The sequence below is a fragment of the Mustela erminea genome, chromosome 6 (genome assembly GCF_009829155.1).
Source record: "Mustela erminea isolate mMusErm1 chromosome 6, mMusErm1.Pri, whole genome shotgun sequence".
Classification (NCBI taxonomy): domain Eukaryota; kingdom Metazoa; phylum Chordata; class Mammalia; order Carnivora; family Mustelidae; genus Mustela; species Mustela erminea.
In genome coordinates this window covers 38,136,535-38,145,982 of record NC_045619.1, presented here as the reverse complement: position 1 = coordinate 38,145,982, position 9,448 = coordinate 38,136,535, and the positions used below count along the sequence as shown (strand labels likewise).

Below are 9,448 nucleotides of genomic sequence, written 5' to 3'. Positions count from 1 at the left end.
TGCATTCCAGTATTTGGAAACTGATATATCCTTTAGTGAAGGAAGAAATTTTAGGGGAAAAAAATGAGATACTGTACATGAAGATAAATCAACAAGCAAAAACCTATGTGATACAATGGATGAAAAACTTTGCTGATGACAAGTGCTTAGGTACACTCCAAAAAATAAAATCCATTATTTTTGCAGTACTGCCACGAATCGACACTATACATTTTTAATGTATTCAGATATTTAGTATTTTGCAATAAAATCTTTCAAATTCTATCATTCATTTTTAATGTTTCATTATGTCCTTTTTAATGAATATCCCTCTTTAATTTTTCATGATTTTTTCATTTATGGCAGAGTTGCCTTGGAGTCAATTAGTTATGCAGCAAAGATGCTTCCAGCAAAAATACTTCCAGAAAAATTCTAAACATGTTTAGTATCATGCATGGTGCCCTTTTTATCCACCTACTCAAGATGATGTTATTTAATACATATGAAGTAGTATGCTAGGGACTATGGGAAGACTATGATGAAACAAATTTATTCTTTGTGCTTTTAAAATTTAGAATTATATAATTTTATATCTTCATTGGACTTCAGAGATAACCTCATTCAGTCATCTCATTTGGCAGACGTGGGAAATGAAGCACACAGGTTAAGCGTCTGTTCAGTGAGCTATAACTAATTATTAGCAGAACTACCACCGATCCAGAACTCTTTCTTCTTATTTACCCTTACCTTAAAAATTCAATGAATCATTGTATTTATTGAAATTAGAATTGTTTTCTTCCATTATTTCACAATATCTGAACAAAATTCTTATGGGGTGAAGAGATTGAGGTCCATTATATGAATTTCCTCATTAATTTGTGCCGATATATTTATGATAAAACTATATACAGACTTTTGCCCAAATACGGATTTAAAATGAAGGAAAACTCAATTTCTATCATCAGATATGTGCTTACCTTTAATCCAAAAGTACTATAATACTAAAAATACTATGTAAAATACTGCAGCTATTCTGTGAATTTTTAGAGTTCCTAAACATGTATCACATTTTTTTTTTTTTTATCCTGGATTCATTCCAAAGGTGTGATGTTTGGCTTTGTAAGATTGTCTTAGGTGTCAAATTCTAAATTATAAATTTAAAACTCCTTTTAACAGTAATTCCATTTGTAAAAAATGAATAGGAGTCACTCTGCAAGATTCTCCTTGACCCCACGGATGCTCTAATACCTTTCACTAAGCACACTCCCGGCATTACTCCTTTCTTCATCCCAGCTCCAGCTAAAGACAGCTGTTCTTCAAGCAGCATTTTTATTAACTTATTTAAGAACTGGGGCGTATCTTATTACCCTATTTTCCATTCCTGTCCTATGCAGCTGTAGCTGGTACTTTTCATAACAGCTTCTACATATCAACCTCCTCCCGCATTTCACTCTATTTTTTTTCCTTTTTCTCTTTTACTTTCTTTTTTAAGTAAATTAAGGATGTGTATGTGTGCATGCAAGAGCCTTCTTTCTTTATCTCTAGTAACCCTATTACTTGAAAGCTTCAGGAATGTGCCTGTTGTTTCGGTGAGATTATAAGCGTCAGGGGAAACGATTTATGAACGGTGTAAAAATTCTGAAATGTAAAATAAATGACTTTTACTGTTAGCAAAATTTCATTAACAATGCTACATTTAAATTCAATTTTAATAAAACAGTGCAATGTGAATATAAAGAAAAAGCTTTGAACAAATTGTTATTGTGAACTTCCCCTTAATGAACTTGAAATATTACAAGTTTCGTGGTGTGTAAGAAAATAACTTTTGGTTAGGAAACTATTTTATAAAATAAGGCATGCATAAATAGCAGCCACCATGTGATTAAACACTTCCAAAATTCAAGTAAAGAAATAATGATTCTTAGTATATTAATGTTATCATTATAATTTGAATTTTCACCACCCAGTATTCTTTGCACCCTCAAATCACCCATTAGTTCTGTGTCTGGTTACCTTATTATGAAAAATTATTACCTTAAAAACAATTTGCAACAAATGTTAGAAAGATAATAACTGTTATTCCTTATGTATCACAGTAATAAAATCTATACCAATTAAAAGATACATTAATCAGTAGTCTAATTTTCTGCTTTGTTGGTAATTAAATTAGCCTGCTTTAGAAAGGATTTTTTTTTAATAACCAAGATCTTGTTTGTGATTTTTTAAAACACAACTACATTAATAAGAAAAGTCTAACATTTTTAAAGTTTAGACTTAAAATTTAAAACTAACTTTATATTTAGAATATCATGACAGAGAAATGGTTAATTGTATAAGACATGATCCTTGAAAGCTGGATAGAATGCTATTCTCACAAGTACTAGTAGGAACTTTGCTTGAAGATTGAACAATTGCCAGAAGATAGTTGAAGTTGAAAGTGTTCATTGATTACTTGAACTAATCTGTAAGGCTTCTCTAGTATGGATATATGAAAAATACAACAAAGCTCCTTATTTTATCCCACTAACAGGTAGATTTATAAAACATTAACTATAAAGTATCAATGTCTAGTATTATTTTTTAAGATTTTATTTATTTATTTGACAGACAGAGATCACAAGTAGGTAGAGAGGCAGGCAGAGAGAGAGGGAAGCAGGCTCCCCGCTGAGCAGAGAGCCCGACGCAGGGCTCAATCCCAGGACCCTGGGATCATAACCTGAACCAAAGGCAGAGGCTTTAACCCACTGAGTCACCCAGGTGCCCCTAATGTTTAGTATTTTAAATTTCTGTAGAGATGTAATATGTAACTTATTTTAGATATTACTGCTATAATTTTATGGGAAAGCTTTTTCCTTTTCATGTTTTTATGTTTTCTTTTTTATGTTTTTTACATATGGGAAATTATTTTATACAAAATGAAATGCACCAAAGTTAAGCAAGCAGTTCAGTGGTTTTCCATATATGTGTACCCCCCATGTAACACCACTTAACAACATATAGAACATTTCCATCTCTCACAGAAAATTCCCTTGGACATCCACTCTCAAAGGCAACCACTGTCCTGATTTCAATCAGCAAAAGTTACTTTCAGTTGTTCTTGAGCTGTATGTATTCTCTCATTTCTGTTCTGTTTCTTCAAACTTAATTGTGAAACCCATATTCTTGAGGGTTTTACTAATTTGTTCTTTTTTACTGTTAAATATTTTTCCAATATATGACTATTCCATTACTTGTGTGTCTGTTTTTCTGGTCATGTAGGTTGTTCTAAACTGTTATGAATAAAAGCATTACAGATATTTTTGTTTAAATCTTTTCTTGTGGAATTTCTGGGTCATAGTCTAGATATGTGTTTTTATTCAAGAAACTGGCAGTTTTCTAAAATGGTTGTACTATTTTAAATACATACCTAACAGTAATATGTGAGAGTTCTAATTCTCAGTACCAGCAGAATTTGGTCTTCATAATTTCAGACATTCTACTTCATGTTAAGAATTTCTATCTTGCTGTAAGTTTTATTTTCATATCAGTGATGATTAATGATGCTAAATCCTCTTACTATGAGTTTGACTTTTTTAGATTTCAGACTTATCTATACCTTTCTGAATCTGGCTTATTTCACTTAACAAAATGATTTTAAACCTCTCTTCTTTTCAAATATAATCATAGTGATGTCTCCTTCTGATAATTTTATATCAAAAATTTTAGTTTTTTACTTCCAGATAAAAATATTTTCTAATTTCCTTTGCAATTTATTCTTTGTGCCATGGTTACATAAAAATATGTTTGATTTCTGATTATTTGACACTTTTCCAGATATTCTCATGTCATCAACTTTTAATTTATTGCCATTATTGTCAGAGAATTTATCTTTAAGACTTTATCTTTAAAAAATTGTGGAGAAATTTTCTATCACTCTACATATGATTTATCTTGTTGAATATTCTTCCATGCACACTTGAAAACAATGTATATTCTTCAGTTGTTGGCCATAATGTTCTCTGTATTAATTCATTGTGTTTGCACATGTTTTGCAAATCTATATCCCTACCATATTTTAGCCTAATTATTCTATCAATTATTGAGAAGGGAATGTTAAAATATACCATGATGATTGTGGATTTGTCTGTTTCTTCTTTCAGTTCTGTAAATATTTGGTTCATGTACTTCAGAGTTTGTTCTTTTTAAAACATATACATATTTATGATTGTTATAATTTCTTAACTGACCCTTTAATCATTATAACTGTTACTTTTATCTTTGGGAATACTCCTTATGCTAAAAGTTATTTTGTTTGATATTAATATTGGCACATGTTCTTTAGTTTATTGTTTGCATCATACATCTTTTTCTAACCTTGCTTTTGAATTATTTGTATCATATTTAAACTATGTGCATAGTGACAGCAAAGTATGCTTCTTGTGGACAGCATATAATTGGACCATTTATTTTTATTTTGACTGACATTCTCTGCTTTTTAATTTTTATTTTTTTACTATACAAGAATTTTTTTTAATTTAAATTCAATTAGCCAAGGTATAGTACATCATTGTTTTTTTATATAATGTTCAATGATTCATCAGTTCAGTATAACATCAATCTCTGCTTTTTAAGTGGAGCATTTAATCTATTTATATTTAAAGTCATTATTAATTTTGTTGAGTTTAGTTCTACTGTTTACTATTTGTTTTCTCTTTGTCTTATCTCTTTTATAGTTCCTCCCTTCTTTCTTGCCTTCTTTTGGGCTAATTGAATAGTTTCAGCTTTCTATTTTAATTCTTCTGTTGTATTTTTGGCTGTACTTCTTTGTCTTATTAATATTTAGTGGTTGCTCAAGGGGATTATAATAGGATTATTTGGGTTGTTATAGCTAATTAATATCATACAACTTCACATAAAATAAATGGAGTTGCAGGAGCACCTGGGTGGTTCAGTAGGTTAAGCATCCAACTCTTGAATTTGGCTCAAGTCATGATCTCAGGGTTGTGAGGTCAAGCCCCATGTTGGACTCTGCACTGGGTGTGGAGCCTGCTTAAGAATCTCTCTCTCCCTCAGCCCCACCTTCTCCCATCCTCCCACTCCATGGAGTTGCAAAAGTTCAATGTTTTTTGCCATACTTTGTGTTATTCATGTCATGCATTTGATATCCATATAAATAATTTACATATATGTACATTGTAAGCCCTACAATTTATTTTTACTTCCCAGTAAATCTACCAGTAGATTTAAATAAATTTAGAAAAGACTGCATATCTTTTCTATGTAATTACTGTTTTTGGTGTTCTTTATTACAGTGTCATTTCACCCAATGTCACACATCTAGTGTCCTTTCCCTTTAACATTGTTAAGACTTTGTTCTAGTGCAGGTTTGCTCATAACAAATTCTCTCAGATATTATTTATTTAAAATGGAATTATTTTAGATAATTCCAGATATAAAATTCTGAAAAGGTAGTTTCTCCCCACCCTCTCCCTAAGTATTTTTCTCTTTGAAGATGTCATTCTTTTGTCTGTGATACATGTAATTTTTTCTGGCACTTTTCAAGATCCTTTTTCTTTATATTTTCTTTAAGGCAGTTTGTCAGTGATACGGCTAGTGTACTTTGTTGCGCTTGTTTTGCTAAGGGTCCATTTAGCTTTTTGTATTGGTAAATTAATATTTTTCTGAAATTTGAGAAATTTTTGGCCATTATTTTTTCAAGTATTTCTCTTCCCTCCTCTATCCAATTTTGAGACTCCAATTATAACCTCTTGATATCATTCTTTGAATGACTGAGGTTTTATTAAACTTTTTTCACCTTTTTTCCTATGTTCTTCAAAGTGGAGTTCTGTTGATGTTTTATGAAGTTTATTGACTTATCTTCTCCTATTTTTACACTGGTGTTAAATAAATCCAGTTCAGATGTATTTTTAAGTTCTAGAGTTTTTATTTAGTTTAGTGTTTCCTTAAATCTATTCCTTTCCTGAAATTCCCTATTTGGTTTCTAATTATGATTGTATTTTCTGTTAAGTCAAATAAAATATTTATATTGTTTGAAATTCATTTTCTTCTAATTCCTCCACCTGAGTTATTCTGTGATCTCTTTCTATTGAGCACTTTTTCTTCCTATGAGTTACATTTTCCTGTCACTAGAAATTTTCCTGCTTACCCAGTAATCTTTGAACTTATATTGGACATTGTTGGTGATGTTTTGCAGAAGCTCTGGATTTTGCTATCTTGTTCTGAAGAGTGTTGGCTTTTATTCTACCAGACATTAAATTACTAAATAACAATTTTGTGAATGTGTGGTTTTGATTTCTCCATTATTTACAGAGGAAATTCCTTAATCCTGGGATATAGAGTAAAGTTAAATGTATGGGCCATTTTAGGATTTTGTATGAGGCCTATGCTATTTACCAATCCCTCACTTTGGTGGAATTGAAACTCCAAATTCTGTCTTCTCTACACTGGGAAGCAACTAAACTTTCTACTCAGTTTTGCATCCATTTCTTTCCACCATGTTCCTCAGTGTGTCCTTCATACATGAACGATTAAGAGATTAGCCAAGGATTTCAGAGGAGTTTAGACCCAGAATTTAGGTCTAACCCCTCTTTGGCTCCCTCTTTTTCCAACTAACTATTTTGGCAGTTTCATATGCCATTCCCTACACCTCAAGCCAAAAGCCGTTTATATGCTTCTTTGTTTCCTCCACAGTGCGTAGTTGTTATCTGCAGAATTAATCTGATACGAACTATTGCTGTACCATCAGAACAGATCCTCAAACTTCCTGTGTTTGGGCAGTAGAATGTTTTGATATTTTGCTGCTTCTGCAAAATTATTTTTTGTATGATTTTGACAATTCTAGTCATACTGAACACTTTTATGTAAAAATAGCCTTACTGAATATTTTGTGATAAGCACGCAGAGGGGAGGTTTACATTGCAATAATACACACGACTCTAAAATAAACAGTATATATTTTTGTTCTTAAAAATATTTTGACAATCAGGGATTTTTTCTGTCCACTACATTATTTCACAGAGTCTCCAATCTCACCCCATCCTTTCATCCTTTCTCCTCTGTCGGTTGTTTTCATCTATTTTCATCTCTCCTTTGATTCTGTGTGTGTGTGTGTGTGTGTGTGTGTGTCTCACAGAATCCTGGAAAACTCCAAATTCTTCTTTTTCTTTTATAGAGCTTTCCCCAAACTTTAAAACCAAGACTCCTTTTGTACATTTTAGTCTATCAGGGTTTTCTGTACAGCCACAATCCTTAGAAAACAGGAATAGTTTTAAGTAGCATTTGATTACAATCAGCATTGGTGATACTTGTTCATCAGTCAACATTGGTTACAGCACTGGTGACACTTTCTTCTTGAAATCAGTACATACGACCATCCATTCATTTCCTCAGTTATTTATTTATTTGTTATACAAATATTTCTCAAGTATCAGTATAAGCCAGACATTATTGACTGAATTTTTTTATGATTTCTTTTTCCCATTCTACTTTACTGCCCATTAACTACTAACTTGATAGAGACTCAGTTCTTTATCATCTGCTATGGTGATACTATATATACAAATATGCCCCTTAAATGTTTTTTCACTCTTACGATTTTCCAAGCTTACTGATGCTTATTTATGCCAAATTAGCTTCTCTTGACTTCTTAGGCTAACCCAATCTTTTCCTCCCAAGATATCTCTATTCATGTTAACAAGATATGAAACTAACATGTCATTTACTCATATCCATCCTCAAGTAAATCCCACAAACCAGTATATATTTCCCATTTCTTCATTAATGCTGATAATTCAATTTCATCTTCAGGTGTTATAGGGTTGTTCTTAATAGACAACTAACTCTTCTATATAATTACTACCCTAAGAACTGCTTCAGATAAATAATTTCAAATCAAAGTTGTCATTTTTGATGGACATTCTCACTATTTAGTTTGGTATATAAAGCTGTCAAAGTAATGACTTTATAAAATAAATCAATTCATTGTCTCTCCAAACAGAACATATATAACCCATTTTCTTTGTAGTGGTGTCCAAAAATAAAACAAAACAAAAGTTTTAGTGAAACATTTTTATAAATAAGTTATACATTCAGTAATACTTGATTTAAGAACTAGATAATTATAGCTATGGTCCATAGAGTTTTGGGCCCCTCCGTTGTCCATTTATACATGCATTAAGACAGACACTTTAAAATTTTTTTAGGAAATTTTATCCTGCTTTATACTTTCTCAGTTCTCTTTCATTTAAGTGGAATATTTAAGGTGATTTTATTTAGCACACTAATAAGAATGTGTCAACCCATGTTCCCAGTTTCATAGTGCCACCTATTATCATGTTTATGTAGCATATTTTGATAAATTCTAACCCAGCTACTCCAAAATCTATTTCTAGGTTAAACTAGACTGCTAGAAGAATGCCTCAACTGAATAATTAGAAACTCTGAAGAAATAGTTTTACTAAAACATGTTTGATAGTTATTCTCTCATTCAAATTGAGAGCCATTGTAAGAAAGAGCCAACTTACAGATACTTAGCATTTGCTATGTAAGGATGTTGTTGAAGATATTGTTCATTAAATTATATGGCAACCTGTTTATTTGATTTTTTTTGAGAGAAGAGAGAGAAATATTTCTTCTCAGTAACAGAGATTATTGTATTTTCTTGTTCATTTAATTTGCTTTCATTTATAATTACAGAGATTTAAAATATTGAGTTTCTCTTTTGTATAATTTTCTACAACACAGAGCCAAGTCATAGTCTACCTTTAGGAAGTGAACAGTGTACATTTTCTATTGACCTAATTACTGGATTCATTCCATGTTTTACTCCTATCGCCCCTCTGCCCAATAAATAAACACATTCTGCTGATATTCTTTGCTGTTTTTAAAAAACTCTATTCCCAATTATTGTTTGTTATTGTAATCTGCATTACACTGCATGTGTATAACATCTAACCAGTTTCTATTAAATTATACTTTACCTAATAACTATTTACATGGAGGCTCAGGATTTCCTTTAAGTTTAAACTTTACCAGTTAATCTCTGTTGATTGTTCTCTGTTGCTTAATAGAGCTTAGGTAGTCACCTAAACTTTTTTCTCAAACAACACAACTGGCCCCCTCTTTTTTTTCTTATTACTCTTTTCTTGAGTCTAGTATACTTTCCAGACTTTCACAGTTTGTAACAGTTACTTATATCTCTCCCATACTTAATGCCCTTGAACATCTTTTCTTCCACATGCCTATGGATTCTTAATTATTCCTTCAAGTTATAGCCCCCAGATATTCTCTTTCCTTGAAAGTTTCCTTTAGGCATTGCCTATTTGTGGTGGTTTCTATGAGTTAAATTGCTTTTCATATATGTATGAAAAGCAGCTTATTCCCTAAGACTATAATAACTTGCCCACACTGTTCAATATGAATGATCAGTAATTGTTATTGATTAAATTCAAGTTAATGCAAAATTTTTATC

General features: G+C 31.3%; 1 protein-coding gene across 2 annotated transcripts in view; it reads left to right on the top strand.

Annotated features, from left to right (window-relative positions):
- The window catches only part of PTPRQ (protein tyrosine phosphatase receptor type Q), a 218,386-nt gene that overhangs the window by 109,500 nt on the left and 99,438 nt on the right, over positions 1-9,448 (top strand). The window lies entirely within an intron of this gene.